The sequence below is a fragment of the Calypte anna genome, chromosome 6 (assembly GCF_003957555.1).
Source record: "Calypte anna isolate BGI_N300 chromosome 6, bCalAnn1_v1.p, whole genome shotgun sequence".
Classification (NCBI taxonomy): Eukaryota; Metazoa; Chordata; class Aves; order Apodiformes; family Trochilidae; genus Calypte; species Calypte anna.
This window is the reverse complement of record NC_044252.1, coordinates 10,693,660-10,710,398: the sequence shown is the minus strand read 5'-3', so window position 1 is coordinate 10,710,398 and position 16,739 is coordinate 10,693,660. Positions and strand designations below refer to the sequence as shown.

The following is a 16,739-nucleotide window of genomic DNA, read 5'->3' as shown; positions in this document are numbered from 1 at the left end:
GAGTGTGATTCACTGGGGCACTGGGCTTGAGAAGAGGCCATTTGGTCACTGGGTCTCAGCTGTGTCAGGGACTGGGGGTCAGGAGCAGAGCTGTGAGCACTCTGGGGCTGGGACTGCAGCATTGCACAGCAGGGGCAGTTGCTGAGTGTGTGGCCACATGATTACCTATTAATAACTGTATGCTTTTTAATTGGATATTCCCTTCATTTAGCATTACCCTGTGACCACACCATGGCTGGGTTAGCTGTTGACTTAGAGAGAATGCAGGAGAATATTTTTGCTGAATTTATTGCAGTGCCTGCTTACTTCTGCTTCCCTTCTTGTATCCATCTTGGCTCTGAAGTTGAAATGGAATTTCTTTAACACCACCCCTACTACAAGATTATACAGCAAGCCTAAAGTTAATGTTTGAAGATTGCTAAGTGTCATATAATTAAAAAAAAATTCCTTGAATTCCATTACATTGTTCTAGTTTTGGCCCTTCTCTCATGTGTGTGCAAAAGGCTTTTCTCAATACCAGATTATCCATATATAAAATAATGTTTTATCTGTAAAAATAGAGCAAGCTCAGCTTTACAGCACGTTTGGAATTGATCATTTATTTCTCTGTGTAGGCTCTTGCTAAAAGAACTGATTTTATGGCGTGTGATAAGCTGTTGAAATATAGAGCATGTTTTTTTAGCAGGAGCCAACAATTCCTTAATCTGTTAGAATATTTGGATTATATTTCTGAGGTTGCTTAGTAAGGAATTTAGGGCAGAATTTTATGATTTCAGGCTGCCTTTTAACTCTCTTAGAACTCGGTAGGTGTGGGGTTTTTTTTTTGAAGTTACTAAGTTGAAATAAAGGCACCCAAGTGTGTGCCTTGTGTTCAGTTTTCTGAAACTTTTTTATTATGATTAAGATTTAAATAAGCCTGTCTTTTTGTTTAAATAATATACAATCATTTTTTCCCTGTAATGTTTCTCTGTATGTGGTATTGGCTGCATGATATTTAACAATGTGGAAAAAATGGCTTAGCAGTAAGTAACTGTATTCCTGCTATAAAAAGCAAAATAAAAATCTTAACAGCCATTGCCAGGTAGATGGGTGAGTGAAGGGAGTGAAGGCTTTTCTGGTATTTTTTTGGAAGATTGCAGGCTGAGTTTCTTTGCTTATGTAAAACAGTGGTCTTTGTTTGGCACTTCCAATGGTGCTGGGAGTGTTGTGTAGCTTCATTGATTGGTTCCATGCAGTGGAAATCTGACCTTTAGCAGATGTTTGAGGAATTGCCAGCATTCACAGTGATCAGCAGACTAGACAGTTTTTTCCTTGTTATGTCGATGAGAACTTCCATTAGATTACTGATGTGTGTGGCAATGTTGAGCTCTTAAATGACTAGTAAACTTTCTGCATTGTAGAGCTGCATTGAGTAATTGATTATTTATAGTTTTGCTAATTAGTTAGCTAATACAAATGTTTTGATAATTTAAGTGGTGTGGGATTTTTTTTTTTTTTTAGTAGTGAAGACATTAAGATTTTAAACAAGTTTTGATTTGTCTATTTTTCTTAAGAGGTCAGTTTTAGCATGCTCTATAGCATCAAGTTGGGATAAATGCTTTCAAAGAAAAAAGAACAAGCTTAAATGGGCTGAGGAGGGGGAGGCAGCAGTGAAACATATCCCATCTGGAGCATTTGGCTTGGAACAGGATGTTGCATGACTCCATGTGAAGTCTGCTCTCACGAACAGTATCCTAAGTAATGTAGGAGATTCAGCTGCTTAGTGGTGGGAGTTGAGCATGAAACGAGGTCTGTTTTCTCAAACTCCAAGGGTTAGAACTACAGGAAAGAGGTGGGACTTAGTAAGAGATTTATGTGATGAATAACTCAACAACACCAGCAGTTGCCAGATTAAACCCTTTCCTGCAGGTGCTGGCTTTCCTCAGAGCTCTACGAATGTTTTTCAGTGTGTTGCATGTGGGAAGAAAAAATAATTTAAAGTATTAGATGTTTAATATGAAAAAAATAACGAGTAAGTTGCCTATTTCTGGTTTTAAATTTAAAAATCAAATGTAAGATGATTGATCTTGTCTTGGTATTAATTATCTTGCATACTTGTGTGCTTTTTGGGGGGTAAGTGAGGTTTTAAAATTTATTTATTTATTTAAAAATTAACATTGGATGCAGAAAACATGTAAAGAAAGTAGCTCGGACTGAAAGCAAGGGGTAGTCTTAACCAGTCCTGCTGTTGTGGACTGTTGGGCAAAATGTGTCCTGTTAATATATGAAGCTTTTAAATCCAGGTTAGAAAGGAAGGGATGCGATGCTTGGAGAAGCCACACGCATCAGAAGGCTTGGAAATGTTTGCCCTTTGCTCTTAATGCTGAACAACACTTGATTTTTCCAGTGCTATGGAACTTGTCAGGTATGTTTATTTTCTTGATTCCCATGATTTTGTGCCAAAATTACTTGGCAGCTCATTTTGCTATCTAATAATCTGTGTACCAAATAATAAATATATATGCAATATTATGATACCTTCTTATGAGCAAAAAAGTTCTCCTTGCCTGTGTGTAGTGCATTGCATGTTACTTCTGAATCCTGTTACTCAGCCTTTCATCTCCTGATGTAAACATGAGGTATTGGAAAACAGTAACAACTCTTACTGATTCCTACAGTTAAATTTTAAATTCTGTCTAGTTCATCAGTGATCTCCTCCTTCTCATCCTAAGAGAGAGACTAAAAGCATGTGTTTTAGCTGTGGCATTCTGTCCTTCCTCTATTTTATTTTTTCCATGAACTGACTGGGGAATAAAGCATCTTGGAGTTGCTGATATTGTGGGAAGTGAAATGGATGGGAGAAACTCATGGCATTTTTTTTCTTCTTCTTCTTTTCCCCCTTCCTTCCATGCAGTTAGTTTTCATAAGTACACCAACTAAAAATCCTGGTGTGTGTATTTGCAATGTTGAGAACCATTATATATTATATTAGGATATTATATACTCTAAGTACATTGCAGGTTTGAGTTTGTCAATATGTGAGGTATTTGTATCACAGTGAAATAAATGTATCAAAAGCTATGAGAAAGCCAATAATGAGCATTACTTTCAAAAGTATTTATTGTGTAGTCTTTTAATTTGTTGCAGTATTAATGCTTGTTGACAGAAGACTGACATGTCCCTGTACATTTTTACTTTTTTTTTTTTCTTGGATGCTAAGTGGAGGTTCATGAGTGACAGTTGTTCCTTTCTCATTCACATTAGGCTTATTGTAGCACAAGATGTGTTATACAGTTTACAAGGAAATGAGATTCACTTCTCTATTGTTATCAATTAATACTTCAGTGATCTTAAACCATTAATAGTTCTGCAGCTGGTGACTTCTTCAGTCAAAATACTGAATACTTCAGTAAAAAAACAAAAATTTGTTGCTCAATCCCAAGGGGAATAGGAGCAAGTATGATATGAGTATGTTCTATCTTCTCTTGCACTGATTTATCATAAGACAACAAAATTGTCAAATGCATGTTTGCTCAGGGAAGGCTGTAGTTGCTTGTATTACCTCTGGAAGCCATAAATGCTCAACTTAGGGTTTTTGTGTGTGGGTTTTTTTTGTGGGTTTTTTCTCTTTTTTTCCCCCAGAAGTCTTGTCTGTATTCCATATAACTATAATAGTAAGTGTGTAACTGCAATGGTCTATTGCAGTTTGTCATGGTTTTTTTTCTTTGCTTTGTTTTTGGTTTTTTGCTTATTTGTTTTCAAGGTCCTTCCTCATTCTGAACACTGAAATGAGGTATGTTAGTAGTTATTCCAAAAAAGAACTTGCTTATGTTGATAGGTATTCAGAATCTTTAAAGAAATGTAAGTTTAAATAATTGCCAGAATTGCAAGAAGCTCCTCAGAAAATAAACTTGCAAATGCAGAATGAGTGCAAAAAATCTTGGGGAAGTTGTTCTGCATTTTTCTGTATAGCAGTGGTTGAATCTGGGGATACATAAAACTGTATCTCAAATTTAAATCAGATAATGGGGAAATAAAGGGGGGTAAGGAGGAAATGAAGAGTACCAGTCCTTATATTTGAACTTCAGGTTTAACATTTTTAACTGTTCAACTCTATAAAGGGTTTAATTAACCCTTATAATTATCAGAGTCAACACAATAGGTCCATTCATCAAAGGTATAATTTCTAGCATTAAAAGCTGCCTTGGACTTACAGCAAACCTTACTTGTTTGGGGGTTTGTTTGTTTGTTTGTTTTTTCCCCCCAGAAACTTGCACAGATGGTAAGCAAAATATGTACAATTCTGAATTAATGCTTTTGTGGGTTCTTATTGTTTTGGTTTTTTATTCTCTGCAGCATGCATTTTGAATTATTTTTTTTTTAAGGGATTTTTTTTTTTTTAAATCCCATGCACAGCCCCTATAGTTATAGCCTATAAAATCATTGTGCATAAACAAACTTTCTTTTAAAGTATCATAATATTTACAATGCCATTTATTAAAAAATATTATCCTTCTTGTTGTTACAGGGAATGCCTGTTCGTTCACTAGTTACCCAGAGATAGCTAATCCAGTAATTAAGGTTATTTGTTCAGTTCATTAGGCAGCTTTTGATGTATACTCATTGCCAATGTTTTGTTCTTAGGTTTTTACTTCTGGGGTTAAGTATTAAGGGTTTGATGGTGTTATCTGCTGGATTTGTTGTTCTGTTGGTATTATCAATACATCTGTTGTTCTTCCTTGAAAAGATCTTTCCAAGAAATTACTGGGAGAGCAGACAATGCATAACATTTCATGACCTTGGCTTTGTTTGAGTTGTAGTACATTGGAGATTTATAGGAGAATTTCTAATTTAAACTAAAAAATGCAAGAAAGGAAAAGGTATGCTATAAGCTTTTTAAAAAGATAAATATTTGTACAAGTAAGGTCAAAATCAAATGTAATTTGGAGAATTGTGATACTGAAATAAATCAATTACTTAGGATTTAAAAAGTTGGACTTCTTTCTTTATGTACTTGAGAAATTTTGTTCCAGGACAAAAAATAATATTAGATGAGAGAGCAAAAGTATATATTTGGAAAAACAATAGGAAACAAACATTTTGAGAGAGAGTTTTCATGTATGCTTTGGGAATGATTTCTGTAACCTTCAGTATTTTCCACTCCTGTATTCGTGAAACTTTTACATGTCAATAATTTCATACATTTGAAGCTGTCCTTCCTGTGCCTTAGCAGCAGATGCCACAAGTGCAGTAAAGTGGGCAGTTGTTCAGAGGAGTCAGTTATCTTTTTATTTCTGTGATCCAGCATGGTTTGTATTTTAATGCCTCATTTAGTATTATGTAAACATATAATCTCAGTTTCCAAAGAATGTGCAGTCAAAACAGGCAGCACAGGTTTGAAGTCATTGTAGCCCTGTTCTAGAGTAGAGGTGCTGAAGTGCAGAGACTGGAGCTTCCCCACTGCCATGAACCAAGTGCAGTAAGTCCCAATTCGATATTAATGTCTGAAGTTCATGGGTTTTTTATTACTGTTATTAAAACCCCCCCAAACAACAGAACAACCTATTATATTCCTCTTGCTGCACCCACAACACTGCTTAAGTTTGTCAGGGTATTTCCTGATACCTTGTTCACGTGTGCTGTCACCCATGGTCTCAATCTCCTCTGGCCTTTTAGCAATACTTGGAGATTGTTCAGTGTGAGAATGAACCTTGATCCCAGTTTGTGGACATTTATGCACTGCTGTAGTATGAACTGGAATGACCCAGTTTTTCTCTATAAAGTCTAGCCTTGCAATTTGGTATCAAACAGGAAAAAAAAAAAAAAAGGAAGTTCATATACACCTGAAAAGCTATAATACTTTGAAGCTTCTGCTTGCAAGAACAGATTTTATTTTTCTTCTCTAATACTGCAGTTAATCCACAGGTAAGAAGTAGACTTCTGTAAATTTTATGAATACTCTTTTAGCATGTGTCAAGAAATGTTTAGCTATATTGGAAAGATGTATGAGAGTCTAATTTTGAATGGGTGATGATTCTTGAGTATGAAGGACTGGACGAATATCAACAATGTGAAAGAAATAGAGATGTAGTATTGAGAGATGAGTTGCAGGGGAGATTGTGGCACAGAAGATGGCATGGCAATGAGAAGCTGTCTGTGACTGAAATAACTAAAGAGTAATTCAGCTTGTGAGAACACGGAATGCAATCACATCATCAAAGGAGGAGATTTAAAGAATTCAGAATTCCAAAAATAAAGATTGAACGCAACAGCAAAAGTGAAATACCTCTGTATCTTAGCTAGGAAGAACTTAGCACCATAATAAAGACAGTTTCTTAGAGGTGATTTAGACCAGAGTAGAAGAAACAATTGCAGACTTGTGATTATAGACATCATGTTAAGTGGAGGAAAGCAGAGAGAAAGTTACTTTTAAGACAGTAAAATGTTCTTCTCTCATAAGAGATAAAGCTTCAAAGTAATCGATATGGTACTCCAACTTCCTTACTCAAATATTCTAATCCTTTTCTGAAGAAAAAAAAACATCTTGAAAATATCTTCTAACATTTTATTAGATGATCAATAAAGTAGATAACTATTCCAGTAACTTTCTTCGTTTCAGGATTCTTGTCTTGATGGTTTTGAATATTTAAAAAAAAAAAAAGAAGAATAAATAAAATTACTATTTTCTTATCTGCCCGATGAGAGTTGTTTTGTTGGCTTGTGGCTTACAGTAATCTTGGTTATAAAAGCAAATACTTCATTGTCTGAACACAGGCAACTACCATTTTGTACTTGATAAGTCTATAAAAAATGCAGTATACAGTCTCTTTTAGTTAGATTAACTTTTCTCTTGTTCTTTCTGATTATTCTTCTAATGTTTCTCCATAGTTTTCTTGATTCCTGTAAGCTGACCAGGAACAGCAATGAATTGTGTGAGGCTGTCTGATTTTATTCCTACTGTTTGTATGGACTGTGCCTTGAGAAAATGTCTCTGGTACAAACAAAATCTACTGACCAGCTTCCTCTGGTGTTGTCTGTCACTATGCTAAAGCTTTGCTGATGTTTTTTTGGTATTCCTGGCTTTATGTCACAAAAAGGAAATTGTTTGTTGGCCCATTCCTGCTTTGTTTGGCCTGCTGTCCAGAGAACAATGTGGACACTGAGAGCAGCTGAGAAACGCTTGTTGTTTCCTTAGTTAGGATTTCGAGGTATGGATATCAAACTCAGAACCTTGCTTTTCTTTTACTGTGCGTTGTTTGACCTCAAAGAGAGATTTGCTGTTGAAAAGTATGGAGTTTATTCAGGCTCTACCCTGTGGCTTTGAGAGGACATCACTTTTCATACCAACACAGTAAACAGATTAAACCATAGTCTGGATTGATATTATTTCTAGGTCCTGGTCTAATGTAGGGGTTAGTCCTTTGAGCCTTTGTGAAGGTAACTGTTTTGGCTCCTTGCATAGAGAACTAATTGGATTGTCATGGTAGAAATGAGGAAAGCCCTGTTGATTCCCTCTAGCAGTGGCTCAGCTTTGGGATACTCAGCTGAAGTGAGACACCAGAAAAACTCATGTAATCATTGTAGCTCTGTGCTTAGGTCCTGGTCATCTCCTTAAGTTCCAGCTGTGTGTGTCTAGGTTGTTCCAAGAGAACTGGAGTTGTTCTGTTTCCTTTTGAGTGGCTTTATAGCCATACTTTGTTAGCTGATGCAGCAGCCAGGTGATTCAGTGAAATTTCCTGCCTCAAGAAAAGTAGATTTCTATTTGTAGCTAACTTGGATCTTGGGATGAGGAACAATAGCACCTCAAGAATTCTGATGGAGAAGTAAACTATTCCTTTCACCACTCAGTTGAATTCAGGTACCTGCAGTGCTTTGTGTCTGCTGTCAAGCCTGTTAGGCAAAGTTTAACTTCATTATCAAGCCATTGCACAGTAAAAATCGACTAAAAACCATTAACATTTAACAATTAATAATTAGTACTTTAAATCTTATTTCTGTTCAGTTATTTTTTAGTCATATCTTTTAATATGAGACATAAATACTTCAAAAAAATCATGCTGTTTTTCAAGTTGACTTAGCAATAATGATTCCTTATTTAATGACAGATATTTGCTTTTTTGTGTGACATTAGAAATCTGCATGTATGCACATGAATAGCTTTTAACTAGTCATCTAAATAGCTAAATAGTGAATTTTAAAAATTGTTCTTCTGTTTACCTTAGCTAAATGTAACAAATGTCTGTGTATTTTAAAACTGGATATGTATTTTTTCTGTAGTATGTGTGCATCTTAACAATTGCTTTAGAAATTAACACTTAGACTTTCATCTAAACTAAGAAAAGTTTATGCCCCTGTACTCAGCGCTGGTGAGGCCACACCTTGAGTCCTGTGTCCAGTTCTGGGCCCCCCAGTTCAGGAAGGATATTGAGGTCCTGGAGCAGGTCCAAAGGAGGGCAACCAGGCTGGTGAAGGGACTCGAGCACAGACCCTATGAGGAGAGGCTGAGGGAGCTGGGGGTGTTCAGCCTAAAGAAGAGGAGGCTCAGGGGAGACCTCATCGCTCTCTACAACTCCCTGAAAGGAGGTTGGAGCCAGGAGGGGGGTTGGTCTCTTTTCCCAGGCAACTCTCAGCAAGACAAGAGGGCAGGGTCTCAAGTTGTGCCAGGGGAGGTTTAGGTTGGACATTAGAAAGAATTTCTTTATGGAGAGGGTGATCAGACATTGGAATGGGCTGCCCAGGGAAGTAGTGGATTCTCCATCCCTGGAGATATTTAAAAAGAGACTGGATGTGGCACTCAGTGCCATGGTCTAGCAACTGCAATGGTGGTTCAAGGGTTGGACTTGATGATCTCTGAGGTCCCTTCCAACCCAGCCAATTCTATGATTCTATGATTCTATTGTGTTGTGTAATGGCAAAGAGAATTTGAAAGTTTCTTTCTAGGCCTGAAGGAAGTTTTTGTGTAATGTGTATATTTTAACAAGTTGTTTTTTATGTTATAGTTTATGCTTCTTAAAATTGTAAGTCACTTCTATTTATCATTTTGAATGAGTTACTGTTTTTTTGGCATCTAAAATATTTTTAAGATGGGACTGCTTCACTTTGGTTTAATTGCAATTCCAGTAATTTTTGGTTTGCATGTTTTTTGTGCAGCTGCACCTTCTGTTAAAATCTGAATATGAAAAAAAGATGTGTAAAATAAATGTTAAATATTTTAAATATCTAAGTGTTTCAAATGTATTTTACAATAACTTTGGTAGTACTTTTTGTCTTTTTTTGAGAAGCTCATTTAAAACTGAATCACATACAAAGAGTGTTTTTTCCATCAGTTTTCTCTTTAAAATGTGTATTTTAATTTGAGGGATGAAAGACCTATGTGTCTTAAATGTTTTTCTGTGTTTTTCAAAGAGGGTATTGGGGCATCCAAATAGGATGCCTTTTTATTCTGTTGTTTTCTCTGCACTCTCACTTTGTACTCTGTGTGATGTGCTGGTTGCTTAGCAATCCCAGCTACGGACTGCAGCAGGCTATTGCAGTGAATCTGGGATTTGTCTTCGTTTTGCAACCATTTTTCTCTGCATTTTGTTCTTTAAAAGCTGTATTATTATCAGTGTTCATGTTTTTCAGGAAATGTAGAATTAGGGCTTCAAAATCAACTATAAATGGTACATTTCTATGTTTATGCTCTCTAAGTATTTTGAGACTACTGTTCGCTTGAATTAAAGAGTTGTTTTTATTTGAGAGCCCCTCTGTAGAATTTTTGTTTCAAAGCTTGATATAAGGAAGCTGCCTTGAAAATTCATGTTTATTGAGGCATGGATTTGCTACATCTGGTCCTGTTCCCTCTTGCACATGGCATGTATCTGACATGTCTTCCAGCAAGTGCATGTCTCTGGTTTATTCAGAAGCTTGGTAAAAGCAGAGTTGTCTTCCGTATTCTTCCATGCATGAAGTGTATTGAGCAATGTTGACAGATAAAAGTAAGGCCTCAGCTGGAGTGTGGCTGTCACTGGGAGTCTTGAGCAAGGATACAGGCTCCTCTGTGCAGTTTTATAAATTTTGAGCAGATGATCCTGAGGCTGCAGAATGTATTTTTTTTCCTCAATAATGAGATTAGTGGTTTTGTAGGGGTTGTCTCTTCCTATTTTAGAGAAGTTTTAGTTCAATACTGTCATACAGGAACTTTCAGTGGCTTACAAGTAATCAGTATTGGTCCATTCCTGCTGGACAGACTCAAACCCATCATGCTGCAGAAAAAGGAGATTTCCAGGAAGTTCTGGAACAAGAGAGACTTAAGACCTTGAAGATAATAAGCCAGCTGCTTTTTGTTTTGCTTTTTGGTTTTTTTGTACATTTCAAGTTCCCGAGTTAACACTGGGGACTGCTTTGGGGATACATTATTCTCCTTTGAAAAAAAAACCAAAAACAAACCACCAGAATTTTAGTCTTTGAGTAATCATTATAATGTTTTGTGGTAGTAGGATGTGTCAAAGGGTATGTAATCTTTGAGGAGTTGTCCTCTTGACTTGTCCAGCTCATCTGAAAGTAACAAGACCTTTTCTTTCCATTTAAGAGAAAACTAAATTTTCTGTCATTAAATGTTTGTTACTACTTGGAGGCTCCACAAATAATCAAAACAGATGTGCAGATTTGAACATTTGTCCAAACAATCTTTTTATTTAAGTGCTGAAACAGCATAAAGTAACAAATGCTCTTAACTTATCCTGTCATCTAAGGAGCTTTCTATGTTTTTTCCTGTAAAACATGTATCTCATTCTGCAGCTTTTTTTCTAGTGTTTGAGAGTCCCACGTAGAACTCTTGCACTTTTGAGCTGAACTTCTGTCCATTAAATGGGGGAAGAATTCTAAAAGTCTGATTAATAAATATATACTGGTTTTGTCAAGAACTTTCTTGTCTACAAATACAAGTGAAATTTTTATACTCAGGAAGGACTATGACTGATTTGCAGTAAAAGCTGACTATTTTTAAGACTACTTGGAGGCAATAAACCCCATATTTTAATCCTAAAGAATCTGATAGTTTAAGGCCAATCTGTTGTCATTATTTCAGTGGGTTTTAGGCTGTGTGGACTCATGCTAATGTATTTTCAAATGCCTTTTTTTCCCTCTACTGTTTTGCTTTAACTTTTTGTAAAATGTAAATGTATAGTGTTTCAGTATGTAAAGTAAAGGATATAATGATTCTTTTATGAGTACTTTTTGATGTGGAGTGACTATGAAATGTTAATGTGAAGGACTGGAGAAATTTTAGTAGCATAGAGCAACACTGCAAGCCCTGTATTAAGCAAAAATCCCTACTGCTTTTTTTTGGTTGCTATTTCAAAGCTTTTCCTTGCCTTATATAACAAAGTAGTCTGTAGCACTTGTATAACACAGTAATAATTTTACTGTTAGGTTGTTTTGCTTTATAGTTAATTGTACTTTGATTGCATCTGATTAGTTAAAGATAAATTTAGAAAGACTTGACTGCTGGGTAATGCTATTTCCATCAAAGAAACCAATCTGTAAAAAAACCAGAGAAGGCGAGGATATTAAGAACAGGATGAGAAGATTAAGTTTTTATAAAAACACTCTTATTGGTTCCATTCCCTGTGCACTTACAACTAGCTTTAGTTTATAGCAGTGAAATACTTGGCAATCTCATTCATCTCAATAACTAGATGGAGAAGTTTTTTCCAAGCCCAGTTTTAATTTTCAGCTACATAGAATGCTAAAAAGGCCCTCTGGAGCTAAGCAGGCTCCTGGAGCAGTGTGGATTTCATACTTCCAGAAAACTTCCTGCCAATGCCCAGCCTACATCACTACCCAATGGTGGTTCTGTTTGGGATACTTGGACTTGCTGCCTCTGCAGTCAGGAGAAGAGGCACAGGCTGCTTGCTTGGTTCTTTGGGTTTTCTTCTTTGAAAGCAGATTTTCTTTCAAAACTAGGAAGCTCCCAGAACTGTTTTTACTGGTCCCAGAATAAGCTGTTCCTAAATATCCTATAAAATGTGTGTGTCAGAATTAAAGTTTACAGGTTGTAGTTAACAATGAATAATACAGAGACTGAAGACTAACAGTGGCTTGCACTTTAATTTCCCGATTTGGGAATTTTGCCCTGAGATCTTGTAATGTAGTTGCTGATTTTGGTAGTTACTATGGATAAGTTTGAGGCATCAAACAGGAAAATTATTTTTTCCTTTGATGTTATGCCATTTTACCCCCTCACCCCCAGCTTGAAAAATATTAGCTTTATTACCACTGAAACATGTTTACTTCTACTTGCAAGTACTTTTCTGCTAAATTAAACACAAAGTATGCATTCTTGTATTTACCTAACCTTGTATTGCAAGGTTGAAAAGTTGACTGTGACAACTGGTTTCTCATGTTGGATTGCATGCAGTGGGTTTTAGATGTATCTTTTAAGTTGTGCAACTAAGACCTGAATTCCACAGATAAATTTTAGCACCTGAATTAAGAGTTCTCAACTCTTAGAAATGGCATATAAAGTATATATTCATTATAATTGCACATGGGGTAATATTGTCTCTTTTAATTGAAAAATGTTATGAATGAAACCCAGTCGAATATGCTCTGAAACTCTGTGCACTCCTTCCTTAGGTGAGAAAACAGATCTTGTGTTCTGTTAAATACAGATCAGGTGTATGGATCATTAGAGCAGACTGGGTTAGAAACCAATGAAAGAAATGCTATATAACACTGAATTTCCTTGTTAAAAGAGATTACTTTGCCTTAAAATGATACAAGATTTTAGTGGTTCTCCTAGCTGTGTTGCCTGGAGTTCTTGCCAAGGGCAAACCTAACCCGAAGCCAACCTTTGGGTTTCTAACACTGTTTTCAGCACTAACCAGCCCTTGGGCACTACCCTAGCATGGAGGAGTTACAAGCAGCATCCACTGAGGTAGTTTCAGGAAAATGGATTGTGCATGGATTATGCTTTTTAGCATTTAAAATCAAATTTGCTGGAAGTCAGCGTTGTTTCTGTGACAGTATAAAAGGTTTCACAATTTGTTTGGTTAGGCCTATGTATTTAGAGCAGAAGTGACTGGAAAGCTCTGGATCCCAGCCGCATTGTGTGTAGAGAATTTCACCATGTTTGTTGTGTTTTGGCCTTGAGACAGCAATATTTTGTTGCAATTGTTTGGCTGGCTCCTTTGGAAATTAATTTGTTGTCTTGCTGTACTTGGAAAAGCACACTAAAAGCTTACCCTGCTTCCTGTTGGAAAATTGTAGTGAGTTACAAAATTAGCACATTAATTCCAGTTATAAATATAATATCACCCCAGTGGGAATTTCTCTTATTTATGAGAGGGAATGCATATGTGGTGAGAGGACTTCAGCCACTCTGGGAACACAAACTTCTCTATAGCTGACGAGGCAAGGACTCAAAGTTCAGCAGAAAACTTTCAAAATCGACATTCATTCTTGGAGCGGCAAATGTTGTAGGGTTTCTCTCTGTACAGTTTCACCAGTGGAGCAAGAAAGATCAAATATTTTCAGCCTTTGCACTCCTCAGGGGGGTCTGACTTTGGCTCTACATTTTATTTTGTTGGCTTAGGTTGCTGGATTCCTTCCTTTCCTCCTCTCCCCTTTGTGAGCTGTGGTGCTGGGGATAGCGTCTCCTCTGTGCGGTAGGTCGGTCGGTGTGCAGGGAAGGAGGAAGCCTGGGCTCTTCAGAGGTTATTACTCTGTTGCCTTAGAAAAATTCATAATGGCTTTTCCTGATTGAAGTATTTCCTTGCAAAAAAAAAAAAAAAAGAATGGGCAGAGGATTGGACTCGGTGTTTTGTCTGTGTTGTTTCTGCCTTTCAAAAATGAACTTTGAGTTAATAGTTTTGGCGTTGAAACCTGACTGTGGTGGAAGCTGGCAGGAGTAATTCCCAAGTAGGGTTCTGTGTGTATCTTACTAGAGGAGGAATATGGTGCCCTGGGCAATGGCAGGCTGGCTCTGTGCCATGCTCCATTCTCCACTTTTCTTGGAACTGTTCCTTTGAAGATCTAATTATACTGTGCCAGGAGACTCTGCAGATAACTCAGCAATAACTCCCAGTGTCAGTGCACTGGATTTCAGTTTATTTGGGCTGTAAAACTTGCACACAAACACTAGATTGTGTCACAGTTATCCACAAGCTTTGGCTAGTGCCCAGAAGATACAGTATGTTTTACTATGGCAGTTTATCTCAACTTCCAACTCCTGTTTAGATTTATTGGTGTTTTTTCAAATTTATTTATTTTTTTATTTAAATTTACTGCTGTGTGAGGTCTGTTGCTTAACCTCTTACACACTGTGATAGACAACCCAAGTGAAATATCTTTCCAGATACTGAAATTATTTCACCAGCCCACAATAATTGAGTGAAACTTGCAGGAGGAATGTGACTTCAGAGAATGCTTGTTGACTGTATCATTGCTGAAATTTGTCTTTAACTCTTGTTATTTGACCAGCTGTAGAAATGAATTCAGAATCTTCAGAAGGGCTCACTGTAGCTGCAAATATAAGATACTCTTGCTAAAAGGATTTATGATGTACTTTGTTGCCAGTGCTTTAAAGAATGACTGTTTACTGTTAACTGTTTTGATTGAGAAATTATTCTGCAACTTAGTATATATTTTAAATTTAATTTTTAGACTTTATATGCTTTTTAGTGAAAGGTATCAATTTAAATTTTTTTTTTAGTTTATTGTTTTTTCTGAGTATTGTTGAGTATTAGTTAGAATAACAGGTGACAGCTGTAATAATGAAGAGTTGAGGTGGGAGGATAATTTTCTATGCAAACTGTTCCTACAGGGCAGATTCTAATGCCACTGCAAAGACTTCCCTGATAGTTTCAGTAAGTGAAATGGAGAAAGGAAGAAGGTAAGAGAGTAGTTGCATTGACGAACAAGGTGATGCAGGGATGGGTAACTGTGCTCAGTCAGGGTAACTGAAACATGGGAGGAGTGGCAGCAGGCAAACAGCAGAAATCCTGGAGTGGTGAATCCAGAGGGAAAGCTCTGTCTTTGGGAAGTAAGGGAGGAAGGGAATTTAATGCAAACAACTGCCCTACACACATTGTACCTTGACCCAGTGATAAAAAACAGACAAGAAGGAAAATGAGCAGTGAGATGAGATGTGAGATAAGAGGTGGAAAGACTGGTTGGATGTGAACATGTTTGGTGACATCCAGCATGCACAGGGACCAGGATGATCCCGTGTCAGTATTTGGTGGAGCGGTGGGTGACAAAGAGCTGGGTGTGCAGTGAGTGATAGCTGTGGTTAGTCCAGGTAGCCAGCAGCTCATGGAGGTTGTGAGGAAGGGAACAGTGAAATAAATTGATGGACTGAGCGTAGCTTGACAGAAACAACTTTTTTTTTTCTGTGGACTGTGCAAAAATGGGCTGTCATTAAGTGAACTGCATTAAGTTACCTTCCTAATCTGATGCTTTAAAGAGGAAAGGGAAAAGGAAGGAAGATTGGATGTACAGACTGAGAGAAATATGGGTTAAAAAAGAATTCCTATGGTGGGGAAAACTGGGATGATGAATTTTGATGCAGGAATGAGAAGAGGCTTGGTGCAATTTTAAATTGAGTACACAGAAGGGAGAAGGACATGATGAGAAGGAGCACTATGTAGTACACGTTTGGAAAGTGTGAGACAGAAAGTCTAGACAAGGAAGTATGTTACAAGCCTAAAATTAACCAAAGTTAAAAAGACAAGAATATTTCTGTGACAGTGATTTAAGTTCTCAGAAGCAGATAGAGGAAGAAACTCAAGTTTCAGAAGTTGCCTTGGGTGTGGCTGAGAACTGAAATTCTGGAGGGCAGCAAAGCATCTTTCCTTCTTCCCAAGTTTGTGGAACAAGCAGTGAGGGGGTTTTTTGGTTTTGTTTAAATATATATATAATTACAGCTGGTTTTTCTTAGGAATTGTCTCACAAGTTGGAAAAGAAAATTTAATATGTTGGGGGGGGTTATTTTAAATGGATTCTGTAATTGTGAAATGTAATGATTTTAGAAGAGCTTGTGTTTGCTGATGCAGACAGTTTTTTGGCTCTGAGTTCCCTCTTCCCTTTACAAGAGGAGACAAAAGGTTTGGCATATTTAGCTTAGTGAATACAGCTGGGGGAGTTGTTCTCTAAGAATGTGTCAGGAAGAACTGTATAACCTACAGGACAGGGATAGCAGGAGATCAAATAGTTGCAAACTGGCTCCAAATTAATTAAGCTGGAAACAGAAAGTGTGGGTTGTTGTGTGTCCTGTCCTCCCCCTCCCAAACACACCTCAATGGAACAGGATTCCAGAAGGACAGGAATGGCACAAAACTGAGCTGCTTCTGTTAGAAGCTGTGTGTTGGGCTTGCTTCTTGCAGGGTCTCTAGGCTCTGGAAGTCCTTTCTGGTACTATTAGTTTTGGGGTTTTTTTGGTGGTTTTATGTTTTGTTTTTGTTGTTTGGTTTGTTCGTTTTTGTGTCTGTGGGGGTTTTTTTTTTGGTGTTTTTTTGTGTTTTTTTTTTCTTGCAATAGTGTTTCTTTGGTTTGTATTGCTGAAAATAAGAGGCATTCTTAAAATTTGTTTACTGATATGTAAATAGCTGTGTATATTAATGGAATTGTGAGCAGTTAGTGTTATTCTTTTCATTTGTGAGATAAGGTACCCAGTGTTAACAGTAAAGTTTTAGCAAATGTCATCCTCTTCTCTGCAGCACAAATGCACTCCCAAGAAAAATTTGGTCTCTGGAGCAGGAACTGACCATATAATTTCA

The 16,739-nt window shown here is 37.0% G+C and overlaps 1 protein-coding gene across 1 annotated transcript in view; it reads left to right on the top strand.

Annotated features, from left to right (window-relative positions):
• Positions 1 to 16,739, top strand: part of JMJD1C (jumonji domain containing 1C) — a 163,901-nt gene that overhangs the window by 35,110 nt on the left and 112,052 nt on the right. The gene's annotated exons all lie outside the window — the stretch shown is intronic.